Source organism: Alligator mississippiensis, chromosome 11 (assembly GCF_030867095.1).
Source record: "Alligator mississippiensis isolate rAllMis1 chromosome 11, rAllMis1, whole genome shotgun sequence".
Lineage (NCBI taxonomy): Eukaryota > Metazoa > Chordata > Crocodylia > Alligatoridae > Alligator > Alligator mississippiensis.
The window spans coordinates 20,910,031-20,927,957 of NC_081834.1; the positions used below are offsets into that span (position 1 = coordinate 20,910,031).

Here is a 17,927-nt window from a genome sequence, read left to right on the forward strand (position 1 = left end):
CAACCTCATCTGATTTGCCACGATTTTCACTTCATACCCAATGATGACACAATGTCTGCGTTATATGAAGGACACAGGTTGTCAGTCATCAGCCCTCTGGTCCTGTGCAGGTATTAGTGTCATTCACATTTCAGATTTCATACAAGAACAAAGGAAGTCATGCCATAGAGGCATCCTAGTGCCTATATTAGCTCTTGGACACATGATCCCTCTTAGGATAGCAAAGAAGTGCCCAGCCTAGTCCATACAGTAATGCCTGTTTCAATAATCTTCAGTTGAAAAATAGTCTGTTTTGGGGGGAATGGTAGGATCGACAATGCATTTCTGTTTCAGAGCCTGTGGAGACTAAACATTTCACTAGCAGAAACACTTTCCCCTCTTGATCTTCCAAAGCACGGTTGTTCTGTGGCAAGCAGGAATATGATGAGCTCAGGGCATAAGAGTCCTTTTAAAATCAACACTTATCCACTAAAATTAGGGCTGCCAGAAATTATATTGGGCACAGGAGCCATTTTTAATGGATTGACCTTGACAAATCTGATTTACAGATTAAAATAACAATGTTACAGTATTTATAGAAAGTATAAATTTAAAGCTGTGCCGGCAGTAACATTTCAGATACTTTCCTTACAGCTGAGACCAGCAGCAAAATAACAGCAGCTAAGTGCTGTAATTAATAATCTTCCACTACAACACATTTTAAGAAATCAGGAACCCTTTCAAAATATGTTGCAAGGTGATATGAGCACTCCATTGTGTCAGGTCACATTAGATTTCATTTGGGTGCTGAAAAAGGATCAGTCCTGACATAAACAGATGCAAAACACAGAGCTCAGAATATTTAGAAACATAGATTCACCAGGATACCATGTGGCTTTGTTATTCTGGTTTTATTGCTGTTCTTTATTGTGTGTTCATCAAGAGGGGCCTCACTGTGTATGTAATAGTCAGATGCACAGAAAATGTAGTCGTTTAACCAATCTAGTATTTGATTTTATATTTACATAATATTTCAGACCAGAATCATTTTCTCCACTAATAACTGTTGGTGGGTGGCCATCAGGGAGAAAATTACAACTCTTTGATTTTCTGGGCCAATTTGTACCAGTCCTGACCTCCTGAGAAGCATGCAGAAGCTAAGTGGCTACTATAAATTGTGCCAGCTGGCAATGGACCCAAGGAAGTATGTATCCACTGGGGACTGCTGGGGTATGCTATGGCCATACCCCAAGAGTCTTCCTATGTAGGCTAGGGCATATGAAGGGCTGACTCTGGACCCATCAATGACTGGGGAGACAGAGATTTTTCTTCTCCCTACAGGAATGAAACAAAGGGAGCAGACTGGGTTTAAACTGATGTGCTCTGAGATTTCACTGAAAACAAACAACCTGTTTTTTCTCTTAACCTGAATTTCATAATAACAATTTTATGTAAAATTATGTGGTAAGTCACTACCTTGAAGCAAATCTTTTATAGGATAGGACTCCATTTAAAACAGAAAACCTGCACTGATTATTTCCAGATTCTGGAACTATGCTGAAAAATATACATATTTCATAGTGGTCTTTTTATCAACATTGCATCAGATCTGGGGCCCAATTCAACGCATAATACACAAGTCTTCCACACTACAGGAATCTGCTTTACACATCAGGCAGTGGCAGTTCAGGGCTTTGTCCCATCTGTGCCATTTCTATGGGATAAAAGATGAAGGTTTTGAGGAAAGTAAAAATTCCCCAAAGAAGTTTTGAAAGAAATAAGCATAAATAATTTGGATCATTTTGGCTCTTATGCTTAGCCTACTTAATTTGCTGCCTCTTCTCATCATATTATGGCTGGGAATAGCATTCTCAGCTATTCAGAAAATGCTATTCAGGCAATGCATCAAATCCTGGTCATATAAGTAATAACAGCATTTATACAAACTCAGCTGCTTTCTACAATGGCAGGTAGAATCTGAAAATGAGGAAACTGAGGTACACAGAGAGGAAAAATTACATTCTCAGGCTTCAATATTGTTGTAGTAGCAGAGGTAAGAATGTAATTATCATAATGTTCTTTATACAGGTCTGATCCATGACAGAATACTTGAGGCCTGGGGTAAAATTATGGCCCCACTGAAGTCAATGGCAAAACTTCTCTCATATCTCCAGTCTTGAACTCTACATACTGGCTCCAGTCAGTGGCTAGGGACAGACTTAAATTGCTCCAATCCTTGCAGGTTAGTCTAGCCTGGCTAGGCTAAATCACTTTGTAACTGAACATACATCCCCTCTGGACTGAAAAAATGCAGGCATGTGCCTGCAGTGGCTCAAGCTAGAAGCTGGCAGTGCTAGAGCAGCCCTCCCTTCATTTCACAGGGCTGAGCTGAGGGGGACATGGCCAGGCCCCAGCAGGATGCTCTTATTCCCTGCTTCCTGAGCTGCCTAGCAGGGAATGTTTATCACCACTAACTCAGTGTTTATCAACCCATTAAGAAAACAAAGCCTCTCTCCATTAACTAATGGAGCTCTTCTTAACCAGCTCTTCTAAGGAAGGACATTAAGCTACCTGTTGATCAGCTCCCAAAAGCCTGTCTGCCTTTGTCCTCTACCACAGAATGGACTATAGCCAGCATGTGGTCTGCAAGCTAATGCTGAGGTGTCTGTGTAAGGCAGAGAGGCGGGGGTAATAATCCCTGCTTAGCAGGGAGAAGCCAGGCAGACAATCTGAGCCTGCAAGTCTCTGCAGAGCAGCAGCCAGGGAGCAGAAGGGAGAGGCCAGCTCTGCTGCGGAGCAGAGAGTCCTGCCCAGCCCAGAGAGCATGCTGGGATGCCGGAGGACAGCCTGGTTTATCTTAAACCAGCAAGGGATCTGGGACAGACATTGCATAAACCAGTTTGTCCCAAATCAATTCAGTCCGAAACTACATTCAACCAGATTTATCTCAAACTGGTTTCAGCCATTTTCAAACTGATTTATGTACACTAAACATCTGTTCTGTTACAGATTTAAACCAGTTTCTGATCACATAAACCGGTTTATGTGTAATGTCTGTCTCTAGCCAGAGCGGCTTTCAGCCCGTGTACAGGAACAGAACAGAACTCATGAATATTATCTTTAACAACATTCACAGCATGAGCTATAAACTAGCATAACTTAGTTTCAATTAGCATAAACTTTTAAAAAACCCTAAAAAACCCTTCTGTTTATGGCACGTTATGACTGTAAAAGTGTTCCGAGCAGATCTGTATAGCTGAAAAAAATCTTGATGGAAAGGGCACAAGGCTGGGCTGAAAATATGCTTGGAAGTTCCAAAATCAATTAATATCTTACTGGAAAACTCACAGCCCGGCAGGTCCCATTAGGAAGTATTCAGTGATCTTAATGTCTGTGACTGTAGGGGCCATGTACATAGATACTTGGTATGCTTTTACACAGAGGAATATGATAAGGTCAACTCTTTGTTTTATTTTTAAGTGCTTTTCCAAGATGTTTTTCTCTGCAGTGGAATGAGCAGGGCATGCAACTAAAAATGGCAACAGTGTATTACAGGTAAGTAGGCTGAAAAGTCAGTCTTGCTGGGAAATGAACTCATGACCTTTCCAATCAAAGGTAAAGTTGAACTTGTAAGAGTTTGCATACAGGGTTCAGTAAATGTACTGTTGAGTAATAGTGCAGGAGAGCAATAAAAACACAGCCAGACTAACAGCTCAAGCTAATACAAACATAATGTGCCATGTAGAAAGAAATTAATCAAGACTTTAAGCCGACGAATTTAGCTGTGCAGTAACATTACACCGCAGCAAAAATAAAATCTATGATGGGTGTCACATTTCTTGCGTTGTGCAGTACTCCCCATATATTAATTTCCTTTTCATTTATATACCCTTTAAAATCATGTATGTGGCCTTGTGTTAATTGCAGCATAATGCATTAATTGTGCAATTAAAGCAGATCTACTTGCTAACTCTAACAGCCACTGTTCCACACTTTATGAAAAGATGCTAATAGGCACAGTCCTTAACAAAGAAGCAGACTTGAAATTGTAAAGTAAATTTGAACCACATCCTATTTCCCCACATAAAAAAGAGGAAAATACCCAGCTAGGCCTGTGATATACAGAGTGAAGGAGTAAATAAGCTTTAATGACAATATCAGCACTACTTGATGAGGGCAACATCAAGCCACTGGTTCAGTTCATCTATTCTATAAATTGGAATCCAGTCTGATTAGACTACATTTGGCATTCTGCTCTGCATTAGTCAGTTAATGCTGTGCTTATACTAGCTGTACTTAATGAGGCAACATGAGTGCCTTCGTTTTTAAGCAAAAGCTTATCTGCATGTCTATAGCTGATTTTGTAAGCGAGATGGCAGCCCCTCAAACTGTTTGCTTTCATTGAAATGTTTTAAAATATTGCAGCCTCCAATAAATAGAATGATGCAATATTGTTTCCTGAAAATTAGGCTGCCACATGGAAAAGAAGTGCGCTCATAAAAGAATTTCTTGAAACATTACACAAAACAACAGTTCTAAACATCTTGATTCCTCAATTTAGCATTTATAAAGGCACAGCAGCTTTTTCCTCTTTCCTGTGTGCCTCGTGCTGTACTTACTTAATTTTCACACAGGGATTTATTGGATAAAGTGGAAGAAGCTAAAATGAAATAAGCCATAGGCAGTAGTTTTGTCTCTTGTGGTGAAAGAGAGTCTTTTGAGCTAATTAATATAATGGCCTTATACTGCTCCCATCCATCACAGAATACTTGGAGCCTAATTCAGCATTGCAGCTCCTAGTAGTCATTCATGCTAATACAAAGTGTGTGTCAAAAGCTTCCCCTATTCAAAACACTCCTCGAGTTGTATTTGTTTTGATATATATTGTTTTTTTGAATAATAATTAATACAATTCTATTCAATATAAAATTGGCAAGGCAAGATGGAATCCACAGTATATTTAAATTAATTTAGATTTTATGATAAAACTTTAAAGGGAGTACAGATTACCTGCCATTTACAGGATAATATAGGTATGGAATTGCTTGTGGTAACAGTGCAGACTGGAAAAATGTAGCATTTTGGAGTGTATCTATGACTCATGCAATTAAAGGTGTGATGGGTCAGATGCACAATCCCCACAATCATGCTTTCTGCCATGCCACACATGCATGGGAGGAGGCACGATTGTGGGACTGAGCATCAGATCCCATCACACCATATTACTGGGGAAGGGGGAGTCCAAGATCCTGATCCTGAGCTCCCTCAGCACCAGCTAGCAGCAAGCTCTTGTGGCTGGGAGCTGCGATCTGTTGATGAGGCTCCAAGCTGCACCACGTGCTCCTGTGGCTGATCAAGGCTCCCAGCTGTAGCAGTGCACCATGCACTCCCATGGCAGATCTAGGTTCTCAACCACAGGAGTGCATGTTGCATCCCAATGGCTGGGAGACCTCCTATCCATGGGGGTGCAGTGGAGCCCTTGAATCCAGCTGTGCCCTGAAGGCTGGGAGGCCAAATCTGCTGCTGCTCCCAGCCAAGGGGGCGTATCAGAGTCAAGGGCTCTGATGTGCCTCTGCAGCTGGGAGTGGCAGCTAATAACGGCTCCCAGGCTTGGGAGCCCACTGGAGCCCTTGACTCTGATGGGCCCCGAGCTGGGAGCAGCTGATCAGCATTCTCAGCCTTGGAACTGCTTGGGAGTCCAGGGCTCCCATGCGCTCCGGGGCTGGGAGCCTGTCAGCCTGACTAGCCGTTCAGTTAATGGTGTGATAGGAACCAGCCATAAAGTTATTACACAGTTTTTTTGGGTTATTCCTTATTCATCATGTCATTAACCAAATTAATGTGGAGCCAGGTAACTATGTAAGATGCGGTTAACTAGTTAATCACATCTTAAGTGTAATATGTGCCAGAGGCCTATGTAGCAGTCAGAAGTGTAGCTGTAGTCAGGGCTGTTCCTGGGCGGGGGCAGGGGGTGGGAGGCCGAATTGGGGCATGGAGCTGGGTGGAGCGGTGGCTCCGCGTCCAGCCACTCACTACCCGCCTCGTCGCTGATGGCAGCGGCAGCTTCTTCAGGTCTGGGGCCCGTGGGATTGGAACAGGGGCAGGGCCCCGCATGGGCTGATTTGCTCCGGGCTCAGGTTGCCTCTGGCTGTAGCTATACAGCTATCAGACTGCAGCTCGTTTCACCAAACTTTAAAAGTCACTAGTTTCAGTCCTTGTAACTGTACAGCCATAGCAGCATGGAGCAGCCTTCTTATTATTCATCCAGGTACCCCAACAAGTTTTGAAGTCCATGTTGTACTATCTGTCACAGTGATACTATTACTGATCCATGAATTAGCTTGATGAAATCCTGTTCAGGTATGCCCATGCAAGCTGCAGTTTCTCCTTTGGCTTTAATGGACCTTCATTATAATTACAATTACTGCAATTTTTTGTAATTATTTCCTTGAAACTGTGCTTTCCCCTGTTACAACATAAAGCTGATTTTGAGAAAAGTTATATGTTTTGTCTTGTCATCTTTGAGTCCAAGTTTCAGAGATAGTATTCACCCCAGTTAGAGTACTATTAACTTATCAAACTCTCTTAGCAGTTAGGATAGTTCTACAAATAACACAGTTATAATACATAAAAGAATTATGAAAGGCTACCAAATGTGGCTATGTAGCAAAAGCTCTGACAGATCACAATATCCCACTGAACAATTATTGGTATAAAAAATATTTTTATGAGTAAAAAAAAAAATGAAGCCATTAACTGGGAGTTATTAGCAGCAAGATGTTAAAGTAAAACAAATATTTACATCCTTAAAATCACAAAAGAAAGCTCCACAAGTAACATCTGAAGCATGATAAATGTATGAGCAATTTCACCTACAGCAACTGAGGCCTGAACTATATGAATAAAATTATGCTTTGATTGCAAATTTCAAATAAAAATGCCTATTTCCTTTACAAAGGGAATCAGAACTCATGGCAGAGGTGACTTTTTTATTAGACCAACTGGATATTTGCAAAAAAAAATTCTTTATTTGCAAGCTTTTGGGTATACTCACCCTTCCTCAGGCATAGGAGAATGCGAAGATTGTAATATTTCTCCTGGGTGGAAATGAAAATTCATATTTACAGGAGAGCTGATGGTGTTGTAAATTCTCCTAGTTAGAATAGTTCATTTTGTGCAAATTAGGCACTGATAGAAATTAGAACAGTCTGTTTACCTTGATGTTGTCTGGTGCCAAGCAGGATGTTGAATTATGTTTCCTTCTGGTTATGGTATTTCATATTTCACAGGAGAGAGGGGTGATGAATGTTCTCCTGGGCAAGGAATTTCACTTACAGTCACTCTTGCACAACTTAACACAAAAGTAAGGTTGTAAGAAAAGGTTCTCCTTTGAGAATATTTAATGTGCCTCTGAAAATCAGGCAACAAAGAATTAACATCATATAAATGTAAATTTTTGAACTCTAGAAAGTACAAACTTAAGTTGCATGGTATCCTCACAATGCAGCCTAAACTCTGACCATTGAGCAATGCCTGCACATGAACAAGCACTGTATCTTTACAATCAGCACTTTGGGGTGAGAACACATGAACAATGGAGGGCAAGATCTATCATTTTATTCATCTTCTCCGTGCTAAAACAAACTCAGCTTTAGGGCATAGGTAGCAAATATGAACTAGCTGCACATGACCTGTACTCAAACACTGAGCTACTTTACAAACACAACTGCAGACTTGCAAAATACTAACAGCTCTTCACCCATGCTCTAAAAATTCCTTCTAAGACACTCCCTTCCCTTGCCTGGTATTAGCTCCTAAAGACTGTTGTCATGTATGCCACTAGTGTGCTGGCAATTTCCATGGTAAGAAGCCCTTATGCACCCTACGGGCACAATGGCAGAACACAGCATGGATGTGAAGCACACTGATCCTTCAAGGCAGGTATGCAACCCTCCTCACAGAACAGTCATACTTCTCACAAACAACAGCACATCCTCATAGCTGTTCCTCGTGCCTACTACTTACAACAACATTTTTATGGAAGAATTCCCAGAAACTGTTGCCAGTTCCAGGAATGGGTAAGGAAGTAAAGCTGAGGTTATATTATAAGAAAATGTACACACCTTAGCTGAATTTTCTGGCTTTCACAAATATATGTTTAGGTACTCTTCTCCTTAAGGAAAGGCAGGAGGACCCTCTGGGTAATTCTTAATACTGACAAAGTTTTGGTCAGGTAACACTGATGAAGATCCATTTTTAAAAAATAAACTGTAGCCAAGACTGTTGTACAATCATATTCATTGTCCTACATTTATGTTCCTTCCATGCATCTCTTCTTTTACTAGGTTTCCTCTAAATACTGATAATTGCAGCATCTTGTAAGTGTTGTTTGTGGGCTATTCTTTACCAAGTGAGCTAAGAATAAGTGTAAGAAGGAGAGTGGACTGTAATATTTTGATAGTTGAAACATGGTTAGGGGACTATTAAAGAGGACTTTAACCCCCAGAGATCCATTAAGCAATATATATAGTTATAACATTATATGGAAGAGTTTTGCTGCTTATTTGAGGGTCCATATATGAGGTGTATCTGCACTGAATGACTTCAAGTTTGTACCACTAGTGGATCTCTGAACCTGAACATCAGTCAGTCGAGGCTGCTGTGACTGTCGGGGCACCTTAGATGCCGATGCTGAACCTGATAAACAATACAATTTCCAGAATAATCTGAACATGAATATGAATTTGAGGGTACTTTGAAATATCTATCAACTCAAATGATAAATCATAATTTAAACCCCAGGTTGGCTTAAAAATACATGTTAAGAAATGCTAATGTCTGATGTCATATGACCTTATTAGAAGGGCTGTGTCAGAGGAGCATACTGCTCAAACAAGCTCAAATTTGAACTACTAACCTCACCCTGGACCCTGTGAGCTACAACAATTTTCAGTCTGTAACAAATATTAACATGAACTTCAGAGCACTTAGAAAAAATGACTGTTAAACAATAAGTTAGCCTTAGCTTTAACTTTAAAAATGCAGTCATGGTATAATTTTCTCTTCAGGTTTTGTCATTATGAAAGGGGCAAGGATTCTGAAGCCCTCTGTTCTGCCACAGACAGAACCAGTGGAAGATGCCCAACACTAATCCACCCATCCATATGCTTCAGTCCTATCTTGGAAAGAATACCAGGTGAGGTGGGAATCTCCATGTCCTTTGAGTACTTGGTCTATTAACAAATGTTTGGGGAGTGATGCTGGCACTTGCCTACTAGGGATAAGACTGAGATAAACACCTCATTTCACATGCACCACTGAACAGTTACCTGCTAAAAACAACATTTGAACATTATTAACCTGGACTGGATTCAAACTTGCATCTAGCCAGCCATATAATGCTCATCACTGCAGCCACTTGCTTGTTCTCTGAAACCTAGTAATAAAACTCCATAGCTAACCCATGTACCCTCTGAACCGACCAGCTCCTTTCAGTCTTTTCTGCAATAGCTGCATCTTTTCCACCCTAAGCATTTATTATATTCACTCAGTAAAGTTCAGACACATTTCAATGACATTACATTCACATTTTCTTGTGAATTCAAGAACTCTAAATCATACTTAGGAAATCCCCTATTTATTCATCTATTCTACGAACCCAGAAGCTGGAGGTTCACTAGGGGAATAATAATACCGCCTTATTTGTCCCTCCTTATTTTTGAAGAGAAAATGTAACAGAAAACTGAATAAGAGAAATTTTTAATGTTTTACTATTTTAATGTTAAATGCTCTGCCTGATTTCCCAAACAATATATTGAGAATTGCTCAGTCATTAAATTGCTACTGAAACTTTGTGTTTTTCTAAGTACGGGGAAGACCTCTCTGTATTGGGACCAGACAATGCTAGTTCTTCCCCCTGTGGAGTCCGAGGACTATTGGAGGTTAAGCCTGCAGTGGATAGATATTCTCCAGTGAGCTTAATGATAGGGGCTACATCCCTCTTAGGGCATGTACAGATGTTTCTAGGACCCAATCTATGATCACATGGCTTACTTTAAGCCATGTGATCATAGATTGGGTCCTCCTTCTGCAGAAGTTTGCCAGAGCCGGGAGCCATGCTGGGAAAACTATCTAAATCAGGGCGGGTGGGATCTGGAAGGCTAGTGAGTCTGGAGGTGGGGGGTGTTGCTGGTATCAGGGGTGAGGGGTAGCAGGTGCCCGGGCTGGTGTTGGTGCATTCACAGTGGGGGGCTGTCTGTCCAGGGGTAGAGGGGGCAGGGGGCTAAAAATAGCCCAGTGGGAAGAGGAGAGGTGTAGAAAAAGCACAGCCCCAGGGCTTGGGTGAGTGGCTGGGTTTTTCCAGCTCTGAGATTGTGCTCTGAATGTGTAAAAATGTTTGGTAGCTCATGCTGGCCATTTTTTGCCTGATCTAACCTCCCCAAACTTCTGTACATATAGGCACTTAGATCAACCTAACCCCAGTTAGGTTGATCCAAGTGTAACATCTGCACTTGCCCTTAATCTCTAGCCAGCAGAACTGGCCTGGTGTGAGATTAGAATCATGTCCTGTCAACTTGTAATGGATGTAGCAGAAGCTGCGCTCTGCTAGTGCTCACAGAACCACGAACGCCTGCCTCAGACAAGGAGCTGCCCTAGGGGCTATGTGCCTTTGTACTACTGTCTTCTTTTGAGACATGCTAACCCACAATATGTTTAGCCAGTAGAAAAAGCTTTACAGAATTTGATAAGAATGTACAAATCCTTTATACTGACCATATATGACTCACTTGTTACCAATAACCCTCGCAACAAACAACGTAACCAATAACGCAGTGTTATTCACACATAGAGACTTTCTTAACTACCATGTGTGCACACTCTCCAGCATATGCATGCACTTCAAGCAGTAAATGAAGTTAGTCTAAACAGAGGTGTTTCTGGCTATAGTGAGTATTTTATGATAATAAAAGATGCAGGAGCCAGCAGGCTCATCTGCTGAGCACCAGCTGTCTCTGTATGCTCTGCAATAATAGATTCTACTCTGAAAGCATCCTGGCTTTCTCAATCATGTTTACCAACTGCAGAATGTCTAACCAAACTGCTTAGGACTACACAAGTAGTTTTGAGATTCCACATATTGCACTGATGTTGAATAGCATCTAAAGACCTGAAGGCAGTGTCATTGTCTTGTGAGCACCAACCTTTTCTGCTCAAGCTTTTATAGCAAGGAAAACTTAAATCTCATGATACAACACGAACACCAGTTTATATAAACTTTTCAAAGTATGGATAAAATGTTAGCTAAAATGATTCTGTAAAAAAATGACCACCAGCATCATGTTCCTAGCAGTAGTCAATAAGAGCCTGGGAGACAGCTAAAGAAATAATAACAGAGAATTTAACAACACAAATCCCTGCTTCTTTCAACGGATAAGTTCACCTTGTTTTCCATAAGCAGTTAATCGACTCAATGTGCACTTGTAGGATAGCACATTTTCTTTTAGAACAATGGCGGCTAAAAAAGCGCTGTTGATAAAAGGCTACCAAGTACGAGTGAACAATGGTTTTCAAGCTCTCATCACTCAGCAAATCAAAATCAATTTTCACTGGAACACTGAAAGGCACCTCTTCCCCAGAAGCCTCTATCCCTGCCAAATTTAAGTTCCTACCCCACATGCTGTGGCTTTCGAGTTGTTCAATAATAGTCACAAGCAATTTCTGTAATGGGAAAAATGCACTCTTTTCACTACCCTCATTCTCAGAAATGATGAATCATTTGTGTTCAAGCCTTATTTAAGAAAAGATAAATAAAGTCACCCTCAGGCACAGATGAAGAATGGAAATCTTTATCCCTAGAAGCAGAAAGTTCAGAAAGATGTGACCAGCTGACCAAAGAATCTCTGAATGGAAAAGGGTAGGCCATTTTCACAAAAGACTTGGTTTCACAAGATCAAGTGTGCACGTAGTTTTAAGCAAATAAATAAATCCCATTAAGTTTAAGAGACAAGTCATATTCTACAAGTTATGCTGTATATGAAGATCTAGCTAAACTGACACCATAACCACAGGCTTATGTTCACTTGACCTCAATATGCATGCTTGAAGTTAAGCAAATGCTCAAATATTTGGTTGAGTGAAGACTTGAAACTATTCCATTGTTCTCCTTTTAATATTGGCTATTTACAATACTGCATAGTACTAGAATAGTATATTTTATTGTATACAGCCTGGTGTTAATTTTTCATGCCTTACTATAGAATGCACACAGTGAAGTGAAATTACAGTTGCTCTGGGAATCGTAACTTTGAAAAATGTTCATTTAAAATCTCAGCTTTAATGTTGTGTTAACATATCTTTTATATTTAATTTCTTTAAAAAAGAACAATTTATCTATTGTTGAGTTTGCCAGTAAAATCAAGGAATCAAGGTGTCGTAGTGTGGGTAATCTTGAGGGCATCTGTCACATTTTTTCCTTGTTATTGGTTTTATTACAATTGCATGTTATTGTTGCCTGTTTCCATATACGGTCTGCTGCAGAGACACTATAATAAGGCAGCATGAAATAGAACAGATTAATGAAAAAGTAAAGCAGAGCTGGTAAGATTCTTTTAATCTCAATTCAATTCAAATCCATTAGAATATTCTGGTTTCAAAATTCATTAAAATACAAAGTTATATCAGGCAGCTTCAACTGATAACTCCAAAAATAACTGTGGAAGAGTCATGGCAAAAGGTAACAAAGGTAACAAAAATAGGACAAGAAAAACTGACATTCTGGCTAAAAAGACCCTTATCATCCCTCAAGTGATACAGGATCAACATGTCATAAAGGCTCTTTACAGCTGAAAATGTCATTTTGTAGACTGCTGACCCTCCTGTCTTTTCTGCATGTTGGAAGTGATTTAAGTACCTTTTGGATGTTCTCTTTTATAGATTCTCTCTCGTGGTTTGACTTACTAAAGGATGTTGCTGATCTTGTCCTTTTCTTGGATCTTTGGATAGTGTTCTTTGGCGTATATTTGCAATATCATAACAACCTTGAAAGCAAAGTCTACTTCTTCTAGATATGTCCCTTTTACAGTTTAATCTCAATTTTTATAGTAATTGTGGCTTACAAATTGAGAGGAATGTTGGAAAGAATAGGTGACCATTAAGCCCACCTATGGATAGCATTTTCTCTATTATTCTGATCAGGTACAGTCTATAGTAGCTTCAGAAAGAGGAGGGAGTGGGAATATTTTAGCTATAGGTTCCAGCATCCTGTCATGTCATCATTTGGTCTGTGTCCCCAAACTCTTGCACAGTGCTTTACTGTAGCAGTGTAATGGCAAAGGTGAGAGGTACGTTGTTTTTAAGTATCATTAACAGCCCAATGCTCATTCACCTCTTCCAGCCTCTGACTGTTCTGCTATTGGGGCACACTAAAGTGTTTATATGTGTGCTTTTCCAAGAGGATATAAAATGTTCTTTGCAGCTCTCAGGACTCTTCAAAGACTTCTAGATGTTCTAGAGCTAAACATTTCTTAGTATTTTAGCCTGGTTTGCTAAAAGTTCCTCAAGAAAAGAAAAAGTCTCTTTGTTTCAGGGAAATAGCATGTAGATCAGGGTGGTCAGTCTCATAAAAGGCCTTGGGGCCTGCTACCCTGTTTGATTATCAAACCCAGGTGGGAAGGGGTTAGATGGTTGCTACAGAAGATAGTGCAAGCTCATTTAAAGGGGCCGTAGGGAGGAGGTTGTCTGTGGTGGCAAGGTCTGGGTAGTGGGGACAATTGATGCAGGGTAGAAGGCTTCTGGGACCCTGATGTCTATTTTGGTCAGGAGAAAAGACTAGGTTAATAGATGGAACTTATGCTCAAATGGTTTACTGTGTTTGAATAATAAACTACCCTGAAGGAGGGGCTTGAAAATACTTGGGTGTGGAGTTAGTTCTTGCGGGTCTAGGGAGCAAGCCAGCACCCCTATCATATGGTAATGACCATCTACTGCCAATGAACCTATCAGACTTGTTTGAATAAATTCAAAGTTCTGGCCATAGGGGTAGAGGGGAGGGAGTCCTGCATTACAAGTTCTCTCTAACATGTCCAGAAAGCAGGCAATTACCAGAATGATCTTTACTTTATAGGTTGCTTCTGAAAAAAGCCTAATAGTGAAAACATTACAGACTTTGCTTTGATTTTCAGCATCTATAAAAGAAAACCGTTGTGCCCAATATCCTGCCCTGCTATTGACATACAGAGCCAGATTCTTATTTGCATGATGGCCTCTTCACACTTCCTGGGTGGTACTGTGTATACACTCATCTTTTTTCTGTGAAGTTGAGGTCAGGAGTTGAATTATTATTTGTTATATAATAACTATTTTTCCTTTATCTTTTCTCAGAAAAAATGTATAAAACTACTGGCTATATCTACAGTGTGCCTATTATAGATATAGTGAACAGGTATTTTAGTCTCCATGTATGGTTCAAGGCCAAAGAAAATTACCCACTTTTCGCAGATAACAGAATCCTATCTGCCTTAAACTGGGATTGACTGTCCACTATTTAAGCTGATAGTAGGTACAATATTTCATCCAAAGATAGGTGTATTTGCCTTCCAGTTTTACCACTATGTATTATTATTTCCCTGACCTTGAGTCACATTGGCACATGCATTGATGCAACATGAATAGATGCGACACTAGGCAATCAATAACATAACAAGGTATGAAAACCTAAAGGAGAACATATGTCCTCACAAACAGGACACCAATATCAAGTCATATATGGAGTTTTCAGTTATGAATACCTGTTTGAAGAGACAATGTAAATCAATAAGCCTCCACTATATTTACAGAATGATGGATCATGTAGCAGGTTGGTCTGATTTACCTTAATTTGCAAATCAATTTGCTACACTTTTTTGAAGAAGTGCTCATCAGTTTCAGATCAGGCTAGACTGAAGCACAGCATGAACTGCTGCCACCATTTAAAAGCACAGTGACCCCTAGCAGCAGACCTCCCTTTGGAATTTTTACTAATAAAGCCTAGGACATCAACCACAGTCAATGAGCCAGCACAGATCTTTGGTTGTTGGTTGCATGCATGTGCAAAGGTAGCGTTATACATATCCTGTGGGTTGGGCTGGCATAAATCAGAAAGTCTGAGGACAGCTCTAACTTGCACCAAAACCTAAATAGCTCCAAGCTGTTGTTGAAGTAATGGGACTGCTGGAGAACACAGAAGCTATAGCAATATGCAAAATGCCAGCTTTCAGGAAGAGTGGCTATCATGGGTACTTATAGACTAGCTAGATCGCTGGGATGACAGTCTTGTGGTTGATTAGATAGTTTAAAACAGCCTGCAAGCAGGGGAGAATCTGGACCAAAGTGTTTGTATATTTATAGCAAAACCCAGCTTTATCTTCTTTATCTCTCAAAGAAACTGGTTACTAGGGAGTTGCTCCCTCTCTCAGTTGAGGCAGGTTTGAATAAGATTTGTGCCATGTGGAAGAACAAAACTATCTAAGATTACTGAAGCAATCCTTTTATTCTAACCCCCTTAAAGCCATATATTCCCCTTGCACTTTGTAGCAACCCTTCATGCAAATATAACATGTAAGTACCCTTGAGAATCCATGAGCTGAAGCCTGGTCATAGGAGTCAGGTTGTGAGCACCACCAATTCTCTGTGGAAGGTCTCTTTGGCAAACAGGGAAATTGACAAATTCAAAAAAAAAAATCTTTTCCATAATAATGCTGTTTAGAGCTGCAATAATTTTATTGTGTGCCTTAAGTCACTTCATTCCCCTCACAAGTGAGTACAATAGATATATTGCTTGGAGCCAATGGCAGCCATACCTTTCAATTTGCACAGGCTCAGCCGTGGAGTGCAATGTGTGACCTGCAGCTGAGCTGAGGGTCACAAAAGTTATTCCTGCAAGAAGGTTAAAGTGCCATGAGATTTCCTCTTTTAGTGCAAGTAACTCTGTAGATGACATCTGTTTCATGGGCATTTACCTCTAATGCACATAAATCTTTGTAACAAAGCAACAGGACATCAGAATGGCATGAAAGTCTGGGACTAAAATGAGAGGTGTCCCTCAAAATAAGTGGTATCCTGGCAACTGTTCCAGTTCGGCTGACATTGATAGGGAGGGCTGGGAATAGCTGTACAGATGCACAATGTCTCCACTAAAATCTGTAGGGGTTGTTTAGTTTGTCCCCAGAGATCTCTACTCAGAGACGGTTTACGTAATGGCAGCCCCTTCTTGTGCCATACTTCCACCAGTCCCATTCCAGTGCTTCAGAAACACTGGCTCCTCCAAAGCCTGAGATCTTTCCTGCTAAGTGTTTCTCCACAATATATCTGTATGTAGGGAGAGGAGTATAGAAAAAAGCAGAACCTATTGACACCGTTCTTCTGTGTGGCATGGACCCATTTATGCCAAATCTCTTTGTCGAAACTATTTTATGACACAAAGTTACAAGACCTGATGCATAGAGCTCTTTGGGAGTTATGCTGTGAGAACAATTTTCAAAATGTCCTCAGAAATGAATGGTGCTTTCTAGGGGTGAATGTATCTGGGAGCTACCCACAGTCTCATCTATTACTGTTTTAGAGCATCAAAACTAAGTACTGCATAGCCTTTTAGTATATGAAGATGTTAGCGTGTGTGTGTTTGAAAGAGAGGGAGAGAGGGTTCAAAGCAAAACCTAGATTTTGAAGGATGTGAAAAGTATTTCCTATGTGAGGACTTAAAAAGGAAAGCAGCTGCAAAAATTGAGATATTCAGGAAAGAACTCTGATCTGTTAAAATACTCAGACATTGTATTGTGTCCCTATTCAGAATAGCACTTTGCACTATATAAGAAAACCAACCACAAGTTAATTCTTCTCATTTTACTCTTGGCAGTGCTTTTGGAGGGTTAAGAGTATACAGCTGTAGAATAAAACGTTTAAAAACCGAGCTCTTGAAAAATATCAGAATAATCCATGTTCACTTTAAAATACAGCTGCATTATTACCACAGATGAGCTGCAGATGTAAGACTGAATTGTTTAAAGATAGATTTTTTTCACCACTTCTGGAAGAGAAGAAAACCGTGTTTGTGCCAGACCTTAAGCTGGAATTGTAGAGCTGATCCATTAGTACCCATAGCACCCATAACATTTTTGTTTTTGTTAGAGTCAAGTATTTTCTCTTTCTTTGTTTTCCCTGAATTTTCTCTCTCTCAGATTTGGCTCTTTCCTACTGGTGTCCATAGCAGCACCCACCAATAGATTGCAATGATGCTGCAATGGAGTTTTGCCAGGACAGCAACAGAATCAGTGATGTACGGGGAATACAGTTCAAGGTCATTCTACTTTTCTCCCTCTGGCACCATATCTTTCTAAAGATATGATACCTAATGAATTTGTCAGCCCTGCCAGTTCAAGTAATGGGGGATTCATTATTCTGTTTTGTGTTTTATCTAATATATCAGTGGTAGGCCAATAAAAGAGAATTCAGCAATGAAAGTTTATAGCAACATGTGTTAACAGACACAGTATTTAATGCAAGTCATATGAGGTGTTTTTGGTGATCTTAAGAGGTGCTGTTCAGGAGTTTTATTTTAATCTATCCTAAATGCTGTTATAAAATCTGTAGAAAAAATTAAACATGATGGTTTTAACATGAATTACTATTTGCATGTCCTGAGGCTCCCACAATGTAGTAGGCAATAAGTGCACACACAAGAAGTCCTGGTCCCTACCGTGAAGTATAAGACAGGAAGATCTATACAAATTGGCAAAGCTACAGTGAACATGTGTGTGATATTTTTGTATGGCTGTATATGGTTTATACACTTTAAAATGTTTTATGTATAAAAATGTAAAAACATTAAAGTTGCTAAGATAAGGGGTACCTAGACATATGCAAGGAAGCTTCTTTGATGTGCTGTTATTACAGCATGTCAGAGCAGACTCAAT

At 40.1% G+C, this 17,927-nt stretch overlaps 1 protein-coding gene and 1 long non-coding RNA gene across 11 annotated transcripts in view; one reads left to right on the forward strand and one right to left on the reverse strand.

The window, feature by feature from the left end:
- The window catches only part of SEMA6D (semaphorin 6D), a 352,602-nt gene that overhangs the window by 123,170 nt on the left and 211,505 nt on the right, over window positions 1-17,927 (reverse strand). The window lies entirely within an intron of this gene.
- The window catches only part of LOC109280669 (uncharacterized), a 76,779-nt gene that overhangs the window by 55,512 nt on the left and 3,340 nt on the right, over window positions 1-17,927 (forward strand). The window contains exon 2 of the long non-coding RNA XR_002087069.2: window positions 9,048-9,175. This is a non-coding gene — a long non-coding RNA (uncharacterized LOC109280669). The remainder of the gene's footprint in view (window positions 1-9,047; window positions 9,176-17,927) is intronic.